Source organism: Ictidomys tridecemlineatus, chromosome 5, assembly GCF_052094955.1.
Source record: "Ictidomys tridecemlineatus isolate mIctTri1 chromosome 5, mIctTri1.hap1, whole genome shotgun sequence".
NCBI lineage: Eukaryota > Metazoa > Chordata > Mammalia > Rodentia > Sciuridae > Ictidomys > Ictidomys tridecemlineatus.
Genome location: NC_135481.1, coordinates 63244637 through 63269998, shown reverse-complemented (window position 1 = coordinate 63269998; position 25362 = coordinate 63244637). Strand labels below are relative to the sequence as shown.

The 25362-nt window shown below is 47.4% G+C and overlaps 1 long non-coding RNA gene across 2 annotated transcripts; it reads right to left on the bottom strand.

Moving 5' to 3' along the window:
• Positions 1-215: 215 nt before the first annotated feature.
• Positions 216-5574, bottom strand: LOC120886583 (uncharacterized). 2 transcript variants are annotated; one of them, XR_013438998.1, is made up of 6 exons: positions 5189-5574; positions 4742-4815; positions 4564-4633; positions 3604-3691; positions 2021-2224; positions 216-1584 (listed from the first exon to the last, which is right to left on the bottom strand). It is a non-coding gene; the product is annotated as an uncharacterized LOC120886583 (long non-coding RNA). The 2 variants fall into 2 exon arrangements; XR_005729629.2 differs by lacking the exon at positions 5189-5574 and having other exon boundaries at positions 4742-5110.
• Positions 5575-25362: the final 19788 nt, after the last annotated feature.

Genomic DNA, 25362 nt, shown 5'->3' with positions numbered 1-25362 from the left:
AGCATATGCCTTTAATCCCAGCGGCTCAGGAGGCTGAGGGAGGAGGATCCCCAGTTCAAAGCCAGTCTCAGCCAGATCGAGGCGCTAAGCAACACAGTGAGACCCTGTCTCTAAATAAAATACAAAATAGGGCTGGGATGTGGCTCAGTGGTTGAGTGCCCCAGAGTTCAGTCTCCGGTATCCCCCCAAAAGAAAAGCAACAACAACAACAAAAATAAAACAGGAGCTTTATACACAGCTGTGGATGTCTGGGCTCTCTTGAATCTTTCGTAGTGCGAAGCTGAGTGGTGGCCACCCTTCTAGATGGGTCTGCCTTTTCTTCTTCATACTGTCCCCTTTCAGGGTCACTCCTTTGAGCTCCTGGTCAGTCCCCAGAGGCATTTGAGTTTGCAACCCCAGGCTTATTAGCTGTTGACACCAATAGGAATCCCACAAAATGTGGAACTGGGAGCCATCTGCCTTCCTGGTTAGCTCTTGACCCACTGTGTGATCTGCTTCTCCTGCCCTCCAGCACCCAGCTCAGGATTCTTCCTCCTCCCTCTATGACCAAATCCTTATTGCCACTGTGGGTGCCACACCTCCCACTGGTCTTGCTGGCAGATCTGGGCAGTGGACAGAGTTCTGAAGTCCAGAACAGCCTTCGGGGTGTGCTAAGGTGGGCAAGGGTGTGCCCCAGCCAGGTGCCATTCCAGGTAAGCCGAGACCCCAGCAGTGTCTCCCCATGGGCAGGTTCCCAGGCAGGGGGAGCCTGTTTGGGGTGACCACTCACTGGCCCACTTCTCCAGAGCCTTCTTTCAAAGACACCCCCAGCAGCCGCCCTCTGCTAGGCCTGGTGCAGTGACCTCGGGTTTGCCCATGCTCTCAGGGCAGCAGGGCCCCTGCTGAGGTCCTGTTTCCTGCCCTCTGCAGGCCCAGGTTTCAAAGCTGTTGATTCTTCTCCTTCCCTCCTGCCCGCCTCCCGTCCTCCTTTCCTCCCCGACATTCCTTGCTTCTTGTTTATATTGCAGAAAACATCTGCGAGAGTAAATGACTGAGATGAAAGATCCTGGCAAAAGGCTATTTTTCTTTGCTTGGCTTAAAGGGGGACAGATGAAGTCTTCAGCCCCACCCGTGCCTCCCCCAGCATGACTCCCTCCCCCGGCTCCAGGGAGGAGAGAAATGGATCTGAATGAAGACAGACCAGAAGGTAGCCCAGCCGCCCGGGTCCCCAGGCAGGGGAGATTGTTTTTCCAGCAGAACAGGCTGGCCTGGAGGAAAAGTCTCCATGAGGGTGGAGTGGAGGGAAAGAAGATCTGCAGCTGGTTCTACGGGGGTTTTCCTGCAGCTCTGCAGGCCGACTCCCACCGAGCTCCACTCTTCTCTTGCTCCAGGCGGCAGACTCCATGTTCTGGGCTCAGTGGCATGTTATGGAGTGGCCTGTGATGGCCACCTCACCAGCCTTTCCCCGCTCTAGCTCCTCCGTCCTGGGCAGTTGTGCAGGGCACAGAGTGATATCTTGGGCCTCCTGTTTCTCTCTCCTGCTTCAAAGGAGCTGTGTGTGGTTTTAGACAAGTTAGTGACTTCTCTGGTCCTCAGTTTCTCCATCTATAAAATAGGGACCATGATACCTACTTCTCAGAGCCAGAGTAAGGATGATGTAATAAAGCAGGCTCCACACACAGAACCTGGCCTTTACTAAGTGAAAGTGATGGCGGTGGTGATGATGATGATGATGATGATGATAACTCAGTGTGGGTAGGAGGGAGAGAGTCATGCAGAGTTACCAGGTAGCTTTTTGAAACTCCCCTTCCATGGATGGGGCAGAGCTCTTTTCCTCTCACTACAGGATTGTGACATAACACTGGGCGAGGACATGTGGGCCCTAGGAGATGAAGGTGTGCCAACTCTCCCTCACTGGGGAAGGGGGACCTTGTCATCCAGATGAACGGTTGGTGCCATGCACCTTGAGGACAGACCAGCATGTGCTGGCTCGGCTGAGTGTCCTGGGCCCAGATCCTTGCTCCAGGGAGCCCCCACTTACCTGGCATGGTGGCACAGGGTTTGCAGGTAGCTGCCTCAGAGGCTCTGGAGAGCAAGACAGGGGAGGTGACTGCCCTCGGAGCAGCCTGGGATGCGCTCCCTCCCCCCTCTCACCTGCTGACCTGGCTCAGGACATCCTCTTCTTTATCCTGCTGTCCACACTTCTTGGAAAGGCCAAAACTAGATCTTAGGAGGACATCAGTACCTGGGACCACGGAGATGCAGTTGTCATTTGGGAAAATAATGAGCAGATTCTCACCAGGATGGGACATGGGACAGATAAGTTTGGGCTCAGGTATAGGAGGAAGAAAGGCAGGAGGGGCAGAAGTCTAGAGGAAAAGCTGGCAGCTGAGGACCAGGGCAGGGCATTTCCTTCTGGTAGCATCGCCATGCAGCCTGGGTCCAGGCTCGCCCTCTGGGACACTTGCTCATGGAAGATTCATCTGAGGGCCACAGAGTTGAAAGCCATGCCTGATGGCCTAACCCAAGACTTCTGGACCTGGTCTGCCAACTCTTCTTTGCACTGGAGAGAGGAGACATTGCCTGCACACCGGCCTCCCTCAGCCAAGGCCAGGGAAGAAGTCTGGACCTATATCCTCCTTCCTGTCTTGGCAGCCTGCACCCTCACACTGGCTGAGGCAGGGAAGGAGGATTGGCTGTAAGCGCATCTTGGAGCCGGTGACCTGGACTCTAGTTTTGATGCTGGCTGCACAGTAGCCTGTCCCCAACCAGGCTCACTTAGTATTATTTACTCAACTGTATATTAAATAGTGGGGAAACTGAGTCCTAAGAGGTTAAGCAGCCACACAGGAACAAGTATATATTGCAGAGTCACACTTTGAACCTGGGTTTGTGTGGCCTCAAAGACACAGCATTCTCTCTCCACTAGACCTGCACTGTCCAATAAAATGTCACTACTAGCCACATGCGGCTATTTAAACCTAATTAAATTAAGTAATTAAAAGTTTCATCCTTTAGTGACACTAGCTACATTGCAATGCTTAATAGCCACCTGTGGCTAGTGACTGTCCAGTTGGGCAGTGCACCCTATGGAACATTCTATCTTTGAAAAAAAAAAAAGTTGTTCAACTGGGTGCAGTGGTGCAGGTCTATAATCCCAGTGGCTCGGGAGGCTGAGGCAGGAAGCTTGCAGGTTCTAAGCCGGCCTCAGCAACTTAGCAAGACCCTGTCTCAAAAAATAAAAAGGGCTGAGGATGTGGCTTAGTGGTTAAGTGCCCCTGGGTTCAGTCCCTTGTACCAAAAACAAAAAGCAAACCAAAAAACTGTTAACAAGGCAACTGGATTGTACCAAGGATCTCTCCTGTTTTCTCATGGAGTCAGTTGTAAACTCACCTTCCGCCCCTCCCCTCCTCTAATCCACACGAAGAGAGAAGGGTGATTATTTGCCTGGCTTTGTGAATGAGCACATTGAAGAGAAGGGGTGGGTGACCCATGGGGGTTGAAAGCCAGGACCTCAGCCCCGTCCTCCCTGCCATATGGCACCTTACTAGCTAGATCTGTGCAGAATCAGGGCCTGGCTGGTCCCTTTGGGGTGGAGGGGCCTTGGGGGCTTAACTCACTCACCCACCAAGGCGGGCCCAAAGGTCACACTGCCGACCCACAGCCGCCTCTTCAATCAGTCAGCCTCTGAATGGGAGCCTGTGAGCAAGCTCTGCAAGAGCACAGGAGAAAGGGGCTTTGGGTGGGAGCCGGGAGCTGCTCCGAGCCCCACACAGAAGCCAGCTCTGTGCAGCACTGCCCCTGGCAGGCAGGACCGGAAGGGGCAGCCAGCTCCAGCAGCACATCAGCCTTCCTGTTCTGATCCTGGCTCCTATGGGACAGTCCTCCATCCTCAGTCACCACATCGAGAGCAATCTGAGAGTCAGACAGGCTTTCTACGTTGCCCTGGGGTGGTGCACACAGTTTACCTTGCATCTTGCAGCCACCCCAGCAGGCAGGTGAACATCCGCAGTCATCCCCACGGATGGGCTGTGGCACACAGAGAAGCCTGCTCCAGGTTGCCCAGGTAGATGCTGACAGAGGGGAAGGCTGCCTGTAGACACGTGTCCCTGTCACAGGTCCCTCAGAGCCACTGAGAGTGCTCAGGTCAGGTTTTGTCCTGCAACAGCTCCCGTCACACGGGCATTAAAGACTTACCCATTCCTTTGGATTCACCATCAACGTGGGGGGTCTCAGGGTTCAGGGACCATATTCTGCTCTAACTAAAACCAGCCCCTGGACCATGCCTGGTGAACAGAGATTAGGTGGAGGGGTCCATGACTGAGGTGGAATATGGGCAAGAGACAGCAATGTCACCTGGCTCCTGTCAGGTGTGAGGCAGTTACTTGCCTCAGAGAAAGAGAGGAGATGGCAGAGGCTGGGAAAGTTCCATGTCTGTGTCCTCCTTAAAAAGCCACCAGGAACAAAGAGGAAGGACACCGCTGCTTTGTGGGATGGAATCTGCATGAGCCCCAGCTCCCCAGATCTTAGGGACAGTCCAAAGTTCCTCCCTCGCCCCCTTGGCCATGGCTATTGGAAACTCACTCCAGGGGTCGACTTCCGGGGTACACTGGAGCGTCCCTGGCTGGCTTGGGGGGCCGGGTGGAGGCTGTAACTGGAGCGAGAGCTGCGAGTCAGAGGGGAGCAGGCTGCACAAGGAGACCTCAGCCAGGATGAACTAAATCTGCCCATCTCCCCCCACTTGCCTGCCCTCTCCCCCGACCTGCACAGGTTTGCAATTCATCCGCCGTCCTCACATGCTGTTCCTGCTATCAGATGATGAAAATGGAGATTCATCTTGAAGAAAGAAAGAAGGAGCTTGCTTCCCCCTTCCTAGTCTATTTGAGCCCCACTCCCTCCCCCATCACCATGTGTTCCTGAAACCTGGGGCTGTTCCAAGTCCTAAATGTGCTGGAAAGTGTATCCCTGAGCAGCTGTGAACCTGCTCAGGCTGCAGTGGCCCAGGGTGAATCAGAAACCAAGAGATAGGCAAGCTAACAATGCAACCCCTTGTTCCTGCGTTGAGAGAGACATCACCATCAGCGCCAGGCTCCTGGGAGTGAGGAGCAGTAAAACACACACACACACACACACACACACACACACACACACGTGCGCGCACACACGCACACTTGCACTCACCATTTGCCTCTGGGTGCCATCCACTCACCTTGCCTGTCCAGGGTAAACACGGGGGAAAGGAGTTAGCTAGCAGGCCCAAGGTCATTGTGACTGGCTAGCCAGGCCAGCCTCTCCACAGAGCCTCCATCCCAGCCTCCTATTCTTTCCTTTCACAATAAATGGGAAGGCAGTGAGGAAAGGAAGGGGAGTATCTACATGGAGCCAAATGGAGTGGAATCATCTCCAGGTTTCCCACTGAGCCGGGGGATCATGAAGGACAGGGGATGCATAGCCCAAGGGGCTTCTTGGAGCCTGAGAAGATTTTAGAAAGTCCATTTGTAGGAACCAGACACACTGGAAAAAAAAAAAAAACTTGCAGGCAAGTTCTGAAGCAGGCCTGGTCACAGAGCTGGCAGCCGCTCAAGGCCGCGGTGGAGTCGGGGCCTTCCCATCAGGCCTGATTACAACCACGCACGGCTCCTGCCAACTGCAGGCTCTGCCTGCCAAGTACCCACGGGGGTCTGAGCCACCCACGGATACAGCCCTATTCACACTCACCACATCCTGGCGGGTTGGGGGTGGGAGTTTCTCTTCAATCACAGATGGATAAACTGAGGCTCAGGCACTCGAGTGCCAGAGGCGGTTGGTGGAAAAACTAGACATTCAGTTCCTGAACCCAGTTCCTAAGGGTTGGGTTCTGCCCACCAGATGCCTCCCATGAGCCTAACCTAAAAGCAAACAAGGAGGAAAGACTCTCCCCAACGTAAACATCCCAGCGCCTCATCTCCCCAGAGGAGGTGGACGCAGCCCGAAATCCACAACATTTCCAGGGTGGAAAAAGGCCTCCATGCCAAAACTGGCCCAGCAGGACCCCATCAACTCCGAGGCTCCGGGGTCACCTTCAACTTTATTCTGTCTCCTTCCCCACATCTATTGTCTGTTCCGTCTCAGAAAGAGCTCTCCAGTCTTGTCCCCTTTGTTCCCTTTCCAAGCACCATTGCCTTCAATGCGCACGGTCATCTTCCTGAGTTACCTCCATGCCTTCCCCTCCTCTCCGTTCCTTCAGGCCAAAAATGCATCTGTTCCTCAGGCTCCCCAGCTTAAAAAGCTCCCTGTTTCCTAGTCACACAAGGCCCTTTATGAAGTGGGGGCAGACCCAGTTCATCCTCATTTCTTGTTCCTGCCCAGATACCTGCCATGCCAGGCAACTGTTGTTTTTTTCTGTGACACCCCAGTGCCCTTGCACATGTTTCTCTTTCTGTCTGGAAAGTCCTCCTTCCAACGCCGTCTCTCTGTGGGAAACTTGTATCCACCCTTCAGAACAACTCAAATTCCCTCTGATTCATGCGCAGTCCTGTGTTTATGCCCCTGTTGTAGGGCTTCTTTGAATGGTAACAATCGTTTGCTAGTCTGCCTATCTCACGGGGCTAGTGGTTCTCAACTCGGAGTGACTCTGCCTTTAGGGATATTGGGCCCTGTCTGGAGATATTTTCTGTTGTCATAACTTGTGTGTGTGCTACTGGCATCTAGTGAATGGAGGCCAGGGATGCTGCTAAACACCCCAGATGCCCAGGAGAGTCTTTCCAACAATTATGTCCCCAAATGTTAATCAGGTTGAGGTTAAGAAGGGTCTGTGAGGAAGAAGTATCAGGGAAATCCTCCAACACACTCACACAGCAGGAATCAAGCCCTTATTAGTGCAGAGGCTGCAGGCCCGGCTCCCCGTCCTATGATGGACACGGCATGGACAGAACCCATGAAAACAATTAAACTCTGGACAAAAAGGTCTGATGAAGAAAGGCAAGAGGAACTGACAGTATTTAACCTCAAGAAAGTGATGGCTTGAAACGTGTCCCAATAGACACTTTCCAGTAACCCAAGAAGTTGTCAAAAGGGGGGAATGTCTAGCCACTCTTTGGCACCCAGGACCCAACAGGAAGAAAGAGACGAGGAAGGAGGTTAAATGACTCTGGATCAGCAAGTAAGGGAGGGTTAGGCTTGAACCATGGGAGCTCATTCCTGAGGGTCCTGGAGACCCCAGTGTCTCTTGCCTCTCTTCTAGGTTATTTATGTCCTTATTCCAGCTTTACCGCGCTGGACGGCTGGAGAGGGGGTTGTCTGGCTTCTGGCCTTGCTCTAGAACTTTCCTTTGAGCTGGAAGGGCAGGAAAGATGAGAGGAGCCTGGGAAGCGGGGGATAGAGGCGTATCAGGAAAGCAAAAAATAAAATATAAAAGGTGAGACAGGAGGAGAAAGGAAAGCAAGAGAAAGAGGCTGCTGGAAGGACATCAGGAAAATGTTGAGGCGGCTGGAGGCCCCGGCATCTGGAAAACAGACTGGGGGCTATATTTAGCCTGCCATGACTTGCAATAATTTGTGTGAGAGGGGGAAAAAAGGAAAACGTGAAGTTGGCGTCGTTTTCGGGAGGGAGTGAGTTATAAGAAAGGAACGGCTCGAGGAGGCAAGCTGAGCGTCAGGCCGCAGCCCCCCGACGGTCGGTGGGGTGTCCGCACAGCGCAGGGTCAGGAGTGGGTGATGGTGTCTACTGAGCCTGATCCAGCAACTGCCCCATCCCCACCCGTCCCGTGGGCTCCCCAACCCAGAGCGGAAGGGGCCTTCCTGGACATGCCAGGCAGCCTCTGGACTGCAGCACCCAGACATTCCCCAGATGATTCAGGGTGCTCTCTGGTGAGGTGAGGGCCAAGGCAGGGGCTCTGGATGGGGGCGCAGGGCTGACGTGAGCAGCACTCTGTAAATTCTAGGAATGTGTATACATTGCCGCGGCCTTTCTCCAGCTGGATTATAAATAGAGGATTAGTTCAAAGGCAGGCAGCCTTTTTAAAGAGATGCTGCCAAGTGAAGCCTGCAAACCAAATACAGTAAAACCTCCTTAAAACCCGTTCGTTTATTCCAAATAGTATATAAGTCAAAGCCACAGCACTTCTCGGGCTGACTAGGGGCTTGACTGTCCTTTAGGAAGTAGTCTAGAGGGTTCACCCAGAGCTTGGGTGAAACCTTGGTTATCAAGTACAATTCCAGACCTTCTGGATGGTGGAGCTTTCTAGCTAGCTCAAGGTTCATCCTTTTAAACACATTTAAACCAGATTACAGGTATACACCTATAATCCCAGCTACTCAGGAGGCTGAGGCAGGAGGATCTCAAGTTCAGGGCAGCTGGGGCAACTTAGGAGACATTGTCTCAAAAAATAAAAAGGGCTGGGGATATAACTCAGAGGTAGAGCACCCTGGGGTTCAATCCCTAGTGCAATATAAATAGATAGATAGATAGATAGATAGATAGATAGATAGATAGATAGATAGATAGATAGATAAAAGATTTTGAAAAAATTAATCCTTTCAGATGGAAGTTTTTCTAAGAAAAAGTTCACATCACCAGGTTTCAAAATAAAACATACTAATCTTAATTTAACATCTTTGCTCTGTGTAGGGTCATTATTCTAAACCAGTGATTGTGCTGTTATTCCAGTTTCAAAACCTTTGAGAGACATTGTATTGCTGCATTTGTGGGCTTTGTGGGTCTCCTTCTTATCATTTCATCTCTTTTCTTATGGCCACTAGTTACTTTTCCCAGTTGTCAGGAAGAATGCTATTTTACCTGTAGCAACCTCATAACCCATCTTCTTTTTTGTATAATTTGCGTCTTTTAGTCTGATCTGGGTTGAGAACCAGATATGCAAACTTGTTGAGATTCTGTGTAAACAAAAAGTAAACAGATTACGAGCAAGGAACGTAGCCTTTGCTGTTCCCGTAGGACTCATCCAGTCTCTCTTAAGGAATAACAGGCCATCCAGCCCTCTGGGGAACACAGTTGCTTTGAATTATATGCTACTTTAAATATACCAATATGGGCCTATCTAGATAATTTTGGCTGCTTAGACATCTCTTGGCTCATGCCTAGGTTCTGGTCTGATTTTAGATAGTGAGGTGTCTGAGTAGGTGTGTTTTGGATAGAGGAAGCCTAACTCTAATTTAAAGTCTGTGTTTTCAAGGCCCTTGCATTTGAAGTCATTGAATTTTTTGCCTGTCTATATTTGAGGCTGGTAGTATGATCAACCCAGTGCAGGAAAAAAAAAAAAAAAACCTCCAAACAAGAATCTTGCCCACTGGTTCACGAATGTCTCATTTTCTTTGTCCTGGAAGGTGATGGGAATTCAGATGCAGCACCAAAGAACAGGAGAATGTTTACTCAAAGATACTGGACTGCAAGTTGGTTTAATGAAGCAAGTAGAAACTGGATATTTGAAATGGATAAAAATAGGTCAAGCCAGCCCAGGAAGGTCCAGAGATCTTTGGATTGTTTTTGGTATCTTCTGGAAAGTGGTGAAACTTTTTCCATGGTTAATTGGTGCTTTATAAAGCCTTCAACCAGCTGATCTCCAATTGGCAAAGATCAGACATTTCTGATGGAGAAATTAAGCTTTAAAAAGAGGAGTGTTAGGGCTGGAGTTGTGTCTCAGCAGCAGAGGGCTCGCTTAGCATGTGTGAGGCCTTGGGTTCGATCCTCAGTACCACATAAAAATAAATAAATAAATAAAGGTATTGTATCCAACTACAATTAAAAAATATTTAAAAAAAAAAGAGGAGTGTTTAAAAGCTCCCATATAAAAGCATAGGATCAGACTTATTTTGTTCTCAGACAGTATGGGGTTAAGACATTGGCCCCTTTGCTGAAGGTGTTCATCAGGCCAGAATTCCCACATGCTGGTCTGACCTGTTGTCATGCCCCACCCAGCCATGTCCTATAGCACCTGCCCACATCCCATCTTCACATATGACCTGCCCAGGATGGCCTTGACCTGACGGTGACCCATCTATTAGCTAGCCAGCTTGCTACAAAAAGATCAGCTAGGGTAAATAAATCCTCTCAGGGGAATCTAGAATTGAAAAGGGACTGGTTCAGTTGGCCATGGTCATTGCAGCTAAGGAATTGTGTGTGGGGTATGGAGTGAGGGCCGTATTGTCTGTCCATCTGGAAGTGGACCTTATGGTGAAGTGGAAGCCAGAAGTAAGAAGTGCCAGAGTGGAGCACAGATTTGGCAGGGGTGGGGGTAGAGGTGAGAGGGGGGACAAGGCAGGATGGACACTTAGTACACAAAGCCCCTGAGAGATATGTCTGAGTTCCCTACAGTTTGTCTGTTCCCACGAGTTTCACTTACACTTGTGGATTTCTGGGCCTTAGCTTGAGTAGGTCTCTGTTCCTTGCAACAAAAAGAGCTTTGCCTAAGACTGCCAGGATTCCTACAAAACAGTTGCTCAAACGCTAGGAACTCAAAGCTAGATCCATCTTCATGTGACCGTCTCTAGCTTAAGGAATTCTATTTCTTTAACATTTCTCAGAAGACCCATTTTCCAGCACTTTAATCCTATGCTGTCTTCCTCTGATCCCTTCTAAAGATTTCCAAAGCCTTCATGTTCCATTGCTATGACTGGTGCCAGCGTTGCCCCCAGAGATGCTAGGATTTATTGTAGTGCACACTGTCCTCCTGCTCATCTGGACTAGGACTGCTCTCTGCTTGGTTTTCTAATAACAGAGATGCCCTGCTGACTGACACAGATCTGCCTCTCCCATAACCTGATACTCCCCACAGGGCCAGCCCTGTCACTAAATGTCAGGGCAGGAAGAGGCTTGATGATCAGCTAGCCCAACCCTGTCATTTTAGTATGAGGAAACTGAGTCCCAAAGAGACTACATAACTCACCCAAGGTCAGGCAGAGCTGAATAACTTGTTTTTTCCTCTGTGTGTTTGTGTGTGTGTGCACGTGCGCACACACACATACGTGTGTGCTTTTGCCATTATTGAACTTTATCCCACTAGTTTTAAAATTCTTTAGAGGGCATTTTGAACTGAGTATATTCAAACTCAAACACATGACTTGTGATCCTTTATGACTGACAGAAAGGAGTGTGCATATTCTGGGGGCTGAGGTGGGAGAATCACTGAAACCCAGAAGTACAGGGTCAGCCTGGGCAACATAGTGAGACACAAAAGAAAACAAGACAGAATGAGCATGCAGGTGTTCCACACAACTCTGGATATGACCAAGGTAGAGTGAATGCAAAATATTGTATTATAATAAAACAAGTTTAAATTTGATGTGTTTTAAAATATGTTATAGTAATGTACAGATACTTTCTTAATACATATATTATATACATATATGATGTGTCTATATAACATAGACATGAACTTTTAATACGCTATATAATATAATGTGGTGGGAATTGTGTGGGTTCATACTAATTCTGTTACATGTAATCCCACTGAGTTGATAGTATTTGTTCTTCAAAATGAAACACTCATAAAGAAAAAAAAGTGATAAAATAATCTTAACAGGGTCTAAAGAATATATTTAATAAAATTAATCAAGCATTCTTGGTTTATTATTATTTTTAAATCTCTCATAAAAATAAGAATAGGGATGCTGGGGCTATAGCTCAGCGGTAAAGTGCTTGCCTCACATGTGTGAGACACTGGGTTTGATCCTTAGTACCACATAAAAAAATAAAGATACTATATGTGTTCATATAAAAAAAACCCAATAGGTGAAGCAAATTATGACAATTTCCTCCATTGACCTGAGAATAAACAAATACAGTTCCTTTATATTCAGAATTTTAATGCTGGAAGGAATCTTACATATGTACCTGGTCCCCAGAAGATGCTCAATAAATATCTGTTGATTATGTGAATTAATTACAATATAGCCTCATTTTATATTTCAAATAACGAAACCTAGAAAGATTAAATTATGTAAAGAAGATCCCTTTAAGGAAAATGGCTTTTCTTCATGTATAAGATTAAATGGTGCACACCTGTAATCCCAGCAGCTTGGGAAGCTGAGGCAGGAGGATCACAAGTTCAAAGCCCACCTCAGCAATTTAGTGAGGCCCTAAGCAACATAGCAAGACCCTGTCTCAAAATAAAATTAAAAAAAATTAAAAGGGCTGGGGATGTGGCTCAGAGGTTAAGCACTTCCATCCCAATACCAAGAAACAAGAACAACAAAACTCATGGGGCATCACAAATCACTGAGAAGACTGAAAGGATTTCATTCAGCAAATAGAGCTGGGACAAATTAAGGATCTGAGGGAAAAAAAATGAATTTGGAAACTCATCATACATGTAAGATTTGGACTGTTAAATACAAAAACAAAGCCACTGAAAAGAACTTCAACAGATTTCTAGAAGGAAATATAGGTGAATAAATCTATCAATCTCTAAATGAGAAGGGACTGTAGACAAAAGTATTGGAAGAATCATGAAAGCCCTTGGATTGACTACATAAAATGTTAACACCTCTACTTTGGAGGACAATATAAGCCAAATTAAAAGGCAAAAAAAAAAAATTGGGAGAGACAGAGACATGAGGTTAATATTCTTTAGGAGTTCATGTGGCTTGACAAGAAAAAGATAAATGGGCAAAGGACAGGGCATGGAGTGTCCATCAAGGGAAGTACAAAAAACTTTGAAATATGTCAAAGCTGTCATTTTTGTAGGAAAACAAGCAGTCTCGTTCACTATCAGGGAAGAGAAAACTGGCACAAGTTTACTGAACGAAACTTTGGCCCTGTGTACCCTGAGCCTTGAAAATGTTCTTTAGTTTTGACACACTCCTGGGAATTGTACCTATGGTCAGGATGCTAGATTTAGCAAATAAAAAGATAAGATGCCCAGTTGAATTTGAATTGCATGAATACAATGTAGACTTTTTTGGAGAATAAATTTGTACCGAGTAATATTTTGAGTCTATTTATACTTAAAAAATTACTCATTGTTTATCCAAAATTCAAATTTAGCAGAGCTCTGTATTTTATCTGGCAATTGTTGTCTATAGTAATAACCTAAAATGCAGCATATCTTTGTTTCAATTTCATTTTTTTAAAAAAAATATTTATTCTTTAGTTATAACTGGACGCAATATCTTTATTTTTTTTATTTGTTTTTATGTGGGGCTGAGGATTGAACCCAGGGCCTGGGACATGCTATATGAGTGCTCCTCTGCTGAGCTACAACCCCAGCCCCTCAATTTCATTTTTAATAGTAAAAATATTGAAAGAAAAAAGAATATAAATTATACAATGTCTGCTCTCAGATCACAATGGAATTAAATAGAAATCCATAATAGAAAAATAGCTGGAAAATCCCCAAATACTTGGAGATTAACAACATGCTCATAAATAAGACATGAGTCAAAGAAGAAATTTAAAAATACTTTAAATGGAAATGGAAACACAGCTTATCAAAATTTGGGGAATGAAATGGACCTATTTCTCGAAAGTCACAATCAGGTGGAACCCACACAAGAAGAAATAGAAAAATGGAATAAGTCCTTGTCTATTTAATAAATTGGATCAATAATGAATAATTTTGCAAAATAGAAGACACCAGGTCTGTATGGGTTCACAAGAGAATTCTACCAAATATTTAAGGAAGAAGTTATACCCATTCTCTACAATCTTTTTTCAGAAGATAGAAAAAGAGGAAAAAACCCTGACATATTCTATGAGACCAGCATCACCCTAATACCAAAATCAGACAAAGATATTATAAGAAAAGAAAATCACAGACCAATTATTTCTCAAGAACATGGATGCAAAAATCCTCAACAAAATAGCAAACTGACACCAACAACATATAAAAAGAATTATGTACCATGATCAAATGGCATTTACCCCAGTTATATAAGACTGGTCTAACATTTGAAAATCAATTATGCAGTTCATCATATCAATAGACTAAAGAAAAATAAAATCAGATGATCACATCAATAGATGCAGTAAAAGCATTTGACAAAATCTAACACCCCTTCATGAACAAATTCTCATTAAACTAGTAATAGAGAGGAACTTCTTCAATGTAATAAATACACCTACAAAATAAAAGCTAATATCTTTTTTAGCAGTGAGAAATTCAAAGCTTTCCCACTAAGATCAGAAACAAGGTATGGGAACATCACCACAGTCTTTCAACATCATGCTAGATAATGCAATAAGACAAGAAAAGGAAATAAAGGTATAGAGATTGGAAAGGAAAAAATATAACTGCTGCAAATGACAAGATTGTCTACATAGAAAATCCAAAAGAAATGATGGAAATTCCTGGCATTCATAAGAAGTTATAGCAGGGTTGCAAGATACTATGTTAAGGGCTGGGGTCATGGCTCAGTAGTAGAGTGCTTGTCTAGCATGTGTGAGGCACTGGGTTCAATCCCCAGCACCACATCAAAAACTAAACAAAATAAAGGTATTGAGTCCATCTAAATTCCTTAATATAGGACTGGCATGTGGCATACACACAATATGTGGCAGGTATGATTATGAATAATAATTATTACCATAGCTTTCTGTAGACCTTCATCATTTTAAAAAATATTTATCTTTTTAGTTGTAGTTGGCATAATAGCTTTATTTCATTTGATTATTTTTATGTGGTGCTGAGGATTGAACCCATGACCCCATGCATGCTAGGCGAGTTCTCTACTGCTGAGCCACAATCCCAGCCCCAGACCTTCATCATTTTTTAAAAAATTTTTGTTTTAGTTGTATTTGGACACAATGCCTTTATTTTATTTTTACTTGGTGCAGAGGATCGAACCCATCGCCCTGCATGGAGAGCACTCTACTGCTGAGCCACAACCCCAGCCCCCCCTTCATCATTTTTTATCTGAATTGCATCTGGGTTTCCTGGCTTCTATTCTGTCTTCAAATCTCCCCTCCAAATAGCAATCAGGCTGAGCTTATTAGAATGCAAATATGACCATTATCAGTCTCCTGATTAAAACTCTTCAAGGGTCATCCACTGGCTACAGGATAATGTCCATCAACATGATGGATGAAGTCCTAAAGTTCAGGATCCTGCCCATGTTTCCCATTATATATTTCCCCACTTCTGCTTCAATTTTATTGTAAGAGACAAGAAACTCTGTGAGTTCCATCCCACCCATGTCCCAATGTTTGCCTACATTACATACACACCATGTTGCAGTTCATTGCTACTCAGTGCTGCTCTTTTGCCCCTGTAGTTCCTTAGTTCTGGAATATTCCAGACCACTCTTGGGGAACTCTTCTCCATTAATAGTCAGCTGGTCACTTCTCCAATGAGCCAGGACTGGGTCTCCCTTATCTAGGAAGGCCACCATCATTGCATTTACTACACTGTTTTTTAAGAATCTGTTCTGGTGTCTGTTAGCCCTACCAGAGTGTAAGCTTCTTGAGACCCAGAATTTGGGTTTTTTTGAATTGCCAACATCCAGTAAGGTGCCTGGCTCTCAATAGGTGCACAATAAATGTTTGTTGCATGAATGACTGTATATTGGCATTGGGCTAAGCACTTTACAAAACAGATGCTTTATACCCACTTAACAGATGCAGTATACCCATTTAATAAATGAGGAAGCCGAGGCTCTGTGAGACCAAATTCTTGCTAAAAGTCAAGGTGGCAATTCCTGAATTCCAGAGCCCATATTCCTATGGCTGCACTACAGAGTCCCTAGAAAGGGGTCTTTTCTGGAGCCTGTTGGGTGTTTAGAAGTTAGTGTCCTGCCAGGGGGTGGTGCATGCCTAGTTCAGGAATGTGCTTGTAGGGAAGGTGTGCTTCCCCAGTTCTGTAGTTGACACCCTCCTTCAGATCTCAGTCCCTCTCCCTGTCCTGTGGTGGAGAGGACCACCATGTTAGTCAATTTTCTACCACTGTGAGAAAACACCTGAGCTAGTCAACTTCTGTGGAGAAAGGGGTTATTTTGGCTCACAGTTTCAGTCCATAGTTGTTGGGCCCATTGCCTCTGGACTGGTGGCAAGGCAGTACATCATGGCAGGAGCACGTGGTAGAGTAAAGCTTCTATAGAAGGAGACAGAGAGAGAGAGAGAGGAAGGGCCTGGGGTCCCAACACCCGCCTTCTAGGGCATGCCCCAGCGAACTAACTTCTTCCAATGAGGCCCCACCTCTTTTTTTTTCTTTTTAATATTTATTTTTTAGTTGTAGTTGGATACAATATATTTAATTTATTTATTTTTATGTGGTGCTGAAGATCGAACCCAGGGCCTCGCCTGTGCTAGGTGAGAGCTCTATCACTGAGCCCCAGCCCCAGCCCCTAGGCCCCACCTCTCGAAGGTTCTGCCACTTCCTGACAGCTTCATGGGCTGGGAACCAATCCTCTAACACATGGGACTTTGGGGAACATTCAAGATCCAAACTATAACAACCAGCATCCCACCCCAGTTGTATGTGCTCAGGGCCATGTGACTGAGTTCTAGCCAACTACATGACTGTCTTATTGAAACCTCCTGTGAGATCAGGACATTCTTCTGTGACAGAAGGATGTCAGTTCCAGGGTGGCCCAAGGTCATGTGCTGAAAACAGAAGAGCTCTACTCAACTCAGGATCCTTCAACTACCCCAGGAGCAGAGAGCCCTATTCTCAGCCCTGAGCCAAGTTAGTTTTAGACAAGCAAGAAATAACCTCTGCTAAGTTATGTTTCTGAGATTTGGGACTCTTTCTGTTTCAGCCTATCTGGGTTATGAAGATGCCATTACCCTAGCTCTTCCTTAGCTCCCTTTTACCTATGGATTCAAAGACATGGTTTGGGAGTGGTTTGGAGACCTTGGGCTCTAAGCTCCTACTTCCCACTTACATTGACCATTGACCTTCTTGCACTTCTGTCCAATCTAATTCTTCTTTTTTGCGGGGGCAGGTACTGGGGATTGAACTCAGGGGCACTCAACCACTGAGCCACATCCCCAGCCCTATTTTACATTTTGTTTAGAGACAGGGTCTCACTGAGTTGCTTAGCACCTTGCTGTTGCTGAGGCTGGCTCTGAACCTGCAATCCTCCTGTCTCAGCCTCTGGAGCAGCTGGGAGTACAGGTGTGCACCACCGTGCCTGCCTGTCCAATCTTCTTTATGTCTCCTGTATGCATCCTGCCCACTCCTGCCTCTGCTGTTGTTCTTTCTTTATTTCTGTCCTTACCCTTTCAGATCCATCTCAAATCCTTCCTTCAACAGGAGAGAGTTTTTAGGTCCTCCAGCCATGGGGAATGGCTCCCTCTGCCTGGACATCAGGGGCTCCATCCGATGTTGTATTGAACTATAATGACACACTTGCTTGCTCAGTCCTCCTCCCCCAACTGGACTGTCGGCTCTCTGAGCACAGCCTGGATCTTAATTGCGTCCCTTTAGGCCAGTTAGATGCCAGGTACAGAGTGGGTGCTGGCTCCCCTCCCCCATCACCCAACAGCCCTCAATCTTTCTCCCTTGAGCATGAGGCCAGGGGACTGCAGAATGTCCACACCAGCTCATCCATCTCCCTCCCGCCCAGAGGGCTAACTGTGTGACCTTTTCCATCTGTGGATTCCTCTCTCTCTCTCTCTCTCTCTCTCTCTCTCTCTCTCTCTCTCTCTCTCTCGCCCTTTCTCTGTCTTTAAACACAGGTTTTGGAGCTTGCTCGGAGGTCTGGCCTGGCAGGGAAGAAGTTGGCTGCTCGGTTATATTTAGGCTAGTAGAGACATCAATCTAAGGCTTTTTAAAAATAAAGTCCTGTTTCAGCTGGATCCCCAAGCATGTCCCCACCCACTTCTAACAAGAAGCTCATTTGCCTCTTGCAGGGCCCTAGTCGCCATCACAGACCCTTCACGTGGCCCACAAATGTGTGAGCGTGTGCGTTAGGGTGTCTGCTAACAGTTGCCCTCCCTGCCCACTTTGAAGAAGACTTTCTCTCCTCCTCTAGGCCTTCCTTCATGGGCCTGTTCGCTCCCTTCTGTCGCAGGGGAACCTGAGACTTCTCTGAGGACGCTTCCCTCTGCAGAGTAGCCAGAATCCAACCTATTCCTGGAGAAGATATGGCCTGCTCTCATGGCCCTGCGCTTCTCATTGCCCACAAGGGGATGTTCAGTTCATGGAGAAACTAAGAAGAAAACATAGACCAGGCAGGAAATGGAAAGTGAGGTTCGCAGCTGTGCTGGTGTGTGGCGAGGCTGTGAATGATGCTCCCAGCAGGCAGACTGTGTGTGCGAGTGTGCGCTGTGCGCGTGTGAGTGTGGGTGTGTAACACACCGAGGGGGTGTGAGAAGAGGCCTGCGGGGGCCCACCCTTCTCACTCCTTCGCTTGGCTCCCACAGGGCTGGTTCTTTTCCACCCTCGCTGATGAAACCCTTCTTTATGTCTTATTCACATCCTGTCTTGACTACCACAATTGTCTCTTTGCTGGGCCCACATGTCTCTCGTCACCAATGGGATCCAAATGTCGCTGACAAAATAATCTCACTGCCTTCGTGCTGCAACGACATTCCTGTGCTTTCACAGATTCTCCCCTGTCTCCTATTCCTAGGAGAATCACATGCACGGGCCACCGTCTCCCTGGGCTTCCTCAGATCCACCCCATCCCCGGCTGGTTGGCATCCTCTCCTGCCCACCCCCATCACAGCGCTCAGTATGCCTGGCCCCACCTCCCAGGGCCACAGCCATCTTCAGCCGGCAAATTCACATGAAGGGTGACAAGGCGTGTTCTAGGCACTGGGGAGACAGCAAGAAAGGAAACCGAGGGCAGCACCAACAAATAGAATAGAATGTCAAGAGTTAGACGTTCTCAGAAGAAAAGTACAGCAGAGAGGGGTGGGCGAGCAGCGCTCACACGGGGCTTGGAAGGCCTCTCATAGGAGGCCCCGGATCTGCTCCAACCTTTGCTTCACTCAGAGCTGGCACTTCTGACATCCTCCTGCTCTGCCTGAGGACCCTGGTCCCCTCCTTCCCTTTATCTGCACTGTGTTTATCTGGCTTTCAAGGTCACTGAGGCACCGGGCTGACCTCTGTTACATTATGAACTCCAAGATTCACCAGGCAGAATCCAAATGTGTATGCTAGGTCCCCAGACACCAGCCCACCTCTCTTTTTATTGCCCTGTCCAGAACATGAGTGATCATTTAATATAGCACCTGGTTGACCGGTGGACACTGCCTGGGTGTCCTGTCGATGTCTGAACTCTGTCTCCCCTTCTCTAGAACCAGGAAGCATCTACTGGCAGTGGTGCCCCCAAAGCTGGCTCCATCTACTCACACCAGGCCCCCTCTCTTCCTAAAAAGGGCTGCGGAGTCCACAGCATGCGTGCTGGTGACAATGGGCATCATCTTTCCTGTTAGCAGCTGACAAGAAAAGCACCCAGTGATGGATGCTTCAATCAATACTTTATGAGCAGGTGAAATAACATTAAATTAGTAGCAATAAAAATTGCTGACACTTAAAAAGAAAAGTATATTGAGTTTTCCTTCCTGGGAGGAGAAGGGCAGGGACAAGTAGCAAGGGGAGATAGGTCTCAGTTTACCCTGGGAACACAGTTGTGATTCGCTCATTTTCTCATAGGGGCTCTCCTTGGCAGCCAGCTCAAGGGTGATGGCCACTCTGCTCACACGCTGTCCTTGTCCCAGGTTGCTTAGGATAGTCTCTATATAGATCTGTCCTGTCCAATACAGCAGCCACTGCAGGGAACTAATGAGCGCTTAAAATGTGGGGAGTCTGAATCTGTATGTGAGTGCACCATATGCTCTGTATATTGAAGATGAAGTACAAAAAAGTGAATGTGAAATATCTCACAATTTTTATAGTGGTTACATGTTGAAATGATATTTTGGGGTTAATAATACTGATTGTAGTATATAAAAATAAATCATAATGAATTATAAATTTGATGTTTCCTAAAATTAAGTTCACCTGTTTATTTTGACCTTTTTAGTGTGTCGATTAGAAAATTTCAAATCACATGTGTCACTTGCATTTGTGGCTTGCATCACATTTCTATTGAAAATTGCTGGCCTAGTTATCAGATTTCTGGTTTCAAAAATGTCGTTCGAAAGAGTTCCATTTTGCTCAATGCAGATCTTATGCTATGTCAAGAAGGTAGAAGTAGAGTTGTCCAGGTGGAACCGGGGACCGTCTAGGGGAAGGGGCTACCGGGTGCCAGAGGGGCTGGAATTGGGGAGGAGCTCTCTCCATTAACCAGGGCTTGCAGGGCTCATCTACGATTGGATCAGATCACCATTCATCTGAAATTGTGGAGAGGCCCCCATTCAATCACCCTAAGTGGAATCTGATCCTTATCTTGGGATAAACATTCCAAATGGAAGGTGAGTGCTGGGAGATAAGGGAGATAAGGAAACCATATGGCCCTGTCACCAGGAGGCTCCCAGGGTCTTATTCCTGACAGGATTAATGAGTCTAGAAGGAGAGCGGCTTAGCTGTGTCTTAGGCAGGAGTTCCGAGGCTCCACCTGGGGATGGGAACTGTCTGTGGGCCTGGAAATACAGCACTTTACTCCTCTCTGACCTCTTCTGGGCTCCCTTCTCCATATCCTCCATCACTCCAAAGCCCTGGGTCCCCACTCTGCTCTCTGCAGCCCAGCCCTGTCTGAGACTGAACCCCTACCCTATGATCTGGTCATTCCCAGACTCTCACCTCTGCCCACTCATACCCCTTTCTTTTATGGCTGACCAGGGGTGGCCGCCAAGGTGGGCACACAGGGGGAAAACGGTTACCAGGCAGGGGCAGGGGTTTCATTTGGCCTGATGGCACCCAGAGCTGCGTGGCAGGCTGAGAATCCCAGGTGTGGGGGAGGCAGGTAACATGAGCCCTGGAGAAGGGGATCTGGGGCTGAGGAAGGGAGGAGGGGGATGGAGAAGATGGGCTCTGGAGCACGTTCTCTCCTCCCCTGTGTCACAGGCACTTCATCCTTCACCCCTCTGCTGACGCTGCCACTCCTGTACAGCTGTTCTGACCCTCATCTGGAGGACGTGGAAGGCATTTGGCTCAGGTGCACAAGTGGATGCTCTAAGCAGGGGGTGGCTTCAGGATGGTGTGATGGTAAACACCGATAATAATAGCACAAAGAGTAACCAATGGAGATTGAGGGCTCACTTTGTGCCAGTGCACTACCTTATCTTGTTGAATCCACAATAGCTCTAAAGATAGGTGCCATTTTATCAAGGAGAAAACTGAGGCTCAGAGAGGCCAAGTAACTTGCCCAATGTTGCACAGCTAGTCAGAGCAGGAGCCAGGAGTCAAACTATAGAGGTTGAAACTTGGAGCCCTAGCTTTGTAGATGGGAGCTTCACACTCAATTATTCCCATCAGCCTTCAATAGCATTGGTCAGTGAAAAGCAATCAGAAGAGAGTTGCCCAAACGATCCCCGCCCACATTTTAGACAGCCCCAAGGTAACGTGGGCAGTTGCACTGGCTGCCAACCAAGCGAGTTGAGCAGTGCCCTCACACTTCCCTTGCTGGAACAACCCAATCCCACTGCTGTCCAAACAGCCCTGGCCAAAAAGAGGCCACCCCCTCAACCCAGCACAGTCACATTTTAGGACAAGGTGGGAAAAACCAAAGTGGGGGTGGCGAGCCACAGAGCTCCAGCCCCCAGGGTTCTCTGCTTTGGGCTCACCCTGGCTGATGGCCTTGGTTTCAGGCTTTTCTGTGCTCTGAGCACATCTAAACATTTGGAGAAAAACAAGAAAGCGAACAATAGACGCTTGTGGGCTAGAGAGCAGGGCTGACTTCCCCCTGGGACTCCGGTACTGTTCATAGACTGCCCCAGCTGCACTCTCACGGTCGGGATGTCACTGGAGCCTCGCTGAATTACAGCCTTGTCCTCGCTGGGGGCTGGCCACTGGCTCCTTTTATATATCTTTGGGGGAATGCAAATGGTGGGGGAGCTGGGGCTGTTCGGGAGGAAGGCATGTTTTCCTGCCTGAATTTTGGAAAATCACACAAAAATGATGCATCTGAGCCTGGGCATTGTAGCTCTGCCAAGCCACCCTCTGACAGACATGTCCTGATCAGAGCTGTTTGCCCCACAGGAAAAGAATCAGCTTTCTATCAAGTGTGCTCTGGGCACGGCCCCAGAGACTGGAGGGTCCATGGGACCTGGCCAGTCAGTGCAGCTAACTAGAGCAAAGAGCAGCTTAGCCAGAGGTGACGGCAGACGGTGTGGGGGCCTCAGAGGCTGCTACATCATTCTGGGTGAGGTGGGGGAGGCCAATGGCAGGCTTCTCTGAGCTGGCTCCTTTCAGCTTTTGGGTACAGTTGCGTCCCACTGTCACAGCACAAGGCAGCAGGGGTAGTGTGTTAAGTCAAGAAAGTCTGGAGAGTACAAAATGGAGCTCAGACTCCTTCTCAGTCACAACTGACCCAGTGACACTAACTAATGCCCAGTCAGGCTAAATACCCAATCAGGGGCTCCTCGCCTCCACCCCTAAGACCCCCGGCAACTGTGAAGGGTGTCTCTGTGGATGGCATCCTGGAGAAGGACCAGTGTTTCTGAAGAGGCTGGTCAGACATCACATCATAGTCCCAGACGCCAAGTGGCCCGCGCTCACTTGGCGACCCTTCCTGAGAATGCTTTGGACCAGAGAGAACTTCCTGGCTGTCTTTGCCTGGGAAGAGTGGGAAGAAATCATCAAGAAGCCCATGGTTGAAGTAAAAGCTAAAGGATTAACTTGCTGAAAGTGTCAGTACAGAACCACCCAGGGGACAGGAAGGGCAGTGTTGTAGCAGTTGAAACTGAAGACATTAGAGGGAACTAGAAAACCCCCAAGAGGAGACACTAGGGGCAAAGAGAGAGGGATTCAGACATAAAAAGTTTAGCTTCTGGAAAGTAAAGACAGGATTTTTAGTGTCTTAAGAAAGTCAAAATGGCTGCACTGGGTCACACCGAGAAGCTCAAGTCCAAAGGTAAAAATCAATAGTGTGTGCTGAAGGGTCTTCCTGAGACCTGCCATCCCTTCCTGCCCGCCTTCACTTAGGAAAATGCACCACGGGCTACCAAATGTGAACACGGAGGATCCAAAGATGAGTGAGGAGTCTCACCCCAGTGTTTTCCAGGGCAAGCCAGTGCCAGTTACCCAGTATGGGAAGAGCAAGGTGGGCAGAGACAGCACTCCCAGAGCAGGGGAGGTGTAAACTTGAGCTGAGTTTCAAGGATAAGCCAGGGTCAGCCAGGGAGGTGCAGATAATCCAGGCAGTGTGAACAGACCTTGCAAAGGCTGGGAAAGTAGGCCCCTGGGCCCAGGCCGCCCAAACCGCAGCTATACAAAGAGCTGGTGCCCAAAGAAGAAAAACTACCCCCAATATTCTTTGCTTTTGATTCATGATTTTCATATGAGCTGTGAAAACCTCACGGTATGAGGGCCTCTCTTAAGTCAAGTTCCAACTCTTTGAGCACAGGCCTTGTCCCTGGCTTTGATGTTGCAGTGAGTTCTGCAGAGATGTCTCTGGGCCACCCTCTCCTTTCAGACCTTGTGTTTTCCTGAATATCTGCTGGTCTAACGTGCAAGGGCCAAGCAGCACACTCGCCTGTTAGAAGGAAAGGTTCTGTTCCCAGGAAGCTAAACAATATTACCACTGTACTTCATTGACTTCCAGTGTCTCTCCAACCAAGCCCTAAAAACTTATTAAATCAATGCAGCTTTAGAATTGAGGAAATATGGTAAATGCCTAATTATACTCACTTCTAGTCACAATCTTTGTACATGTCCCAAGTTTCATAGCATATCCTTTCCCTTCACAATGGAACGCACAGTTGTCTGGCTTAAATCCAGTGTGCATCTGACTGAGGCTAAATAACCCCCACTTTTGGCGCGCCTAATGATTTCCATCTTTGTCTCAATTGTATTAGGTTTATAATCTTATCACTAGCATCAGCGCTTCATTTTTCTATTTCCACTCATTCTCATAAAATAAGAAGGTCAAATGCAAGAAAATATTCAAATACTTGCACAAACACTGCTGAACTGTCAAAAGGTGATCTTGCTGATGTGGAACTGTTGGCCAGCAGGCTGCGTTGCCATGAGACTGCTTGAAATGCTGGTTTATCCGGCAGCCTGGGACAGCTTGAAACAAGGGGGGTTGGCTGAAGGGGTTGGGATGGTGGTGGTGTTGTAGGTCAAGGTAAAATGTATTGGAAAAAAAGTTGTGCCAAAGTCAAAGGTACAAGCTGACAGTCATCTAGAATGATCTCACACTCTGAAGCTCAGTGGGGTAGAAATCCTGCGTCTCCTGCCATGACTGTCGGTGAAGGCTGTTCTCCCAGCAGTTTGTGCTATAGCACAGCACACATTCCTAAATCCCAAGGGGCTTGAGGGCAGAGGGTTGGTAGGATCTGTCATCCTGTCATGCAGCTGGGGAGATTCTAAGCACCCATCAGAGAAGTCGGTTAAGTCTGAGATATTGTTTTCCCTTACATCTTGCTCTAGGCTGATCTGCTGGCTGAGGGGTATGGTGGCAGTGGAGAGGGGAGCAGACCTTTATCATCTCCAGAGATAGGGGGCTTTAGGGCCATCGGAGTGGTGAAAGGACACTTAGTATACTTGAAGAAATTCCTCAGGAGGCCAAAGAGTGCCTGGAAATAGACACTCTGGAGCTCTTGGCCACTTAGCAACCCTGGCTGCAGAACGTGACTTAAGTCTTGCAGCTTGTAGGGGTGTGGCCTCTGCAAACTCAGCAGTTCTAGGGAATGCACTGGAAGAGACCCCTCTCCTAAAGTTACCTGAATGCCAAGAGGCTTTCCTCAAAGCTTCTTACTCTTGAGAGTAAGAATGATTTTGTGGGAAAGATTTTGTGAGGCGGTGATAGGTGAAAACCTGGTGTTTCTATCCATGGCTAGCATGTGAAAGAGGACAGAACCAAACATTGGGGATAGGAGCCTGGGCCTCCAGGCTCCCTCTGCCCAGTTTTTCTTAATGGCTCTGGACAAGTTCTCTCATTTGCAAAATAAGAGGGTTGATCTCTGGCTGATCAGCTCTAATACTCAGGGATTAAAGTGTTGGGGAAATGTGAGACTATGTGAAATGTGAAAAACATCAAGCATGCTTAAAAAAAAAAAATCTTAGAAGATATGCTTTTCATTGCTGGGAAATGTAAGTTTGGCCTGAGATTTATAATGAACTTTTGAGACTTTGGGGCTCCCATTCCGGCCTAGAAGAAGCACAACAAAACTACAAAGCCATTTGCTTCTGAATCAAATCACCCCAGCAGATTCCTCCTCCCTTACCTGCCTAAGTGGGACAGTGCCAAGTTACCTTCAGGATGCTGAGGGTATGTGGGCTTTGTTCACAAGGCAGGATATGAAAACTTCCTTTTAATTAAATTTAAGATCAAGCACATTTTTCAGAGTTGCTATGGTCCACATTTTGTGTTTTGCTTTTGAGTTTCCAATATGTAGTCT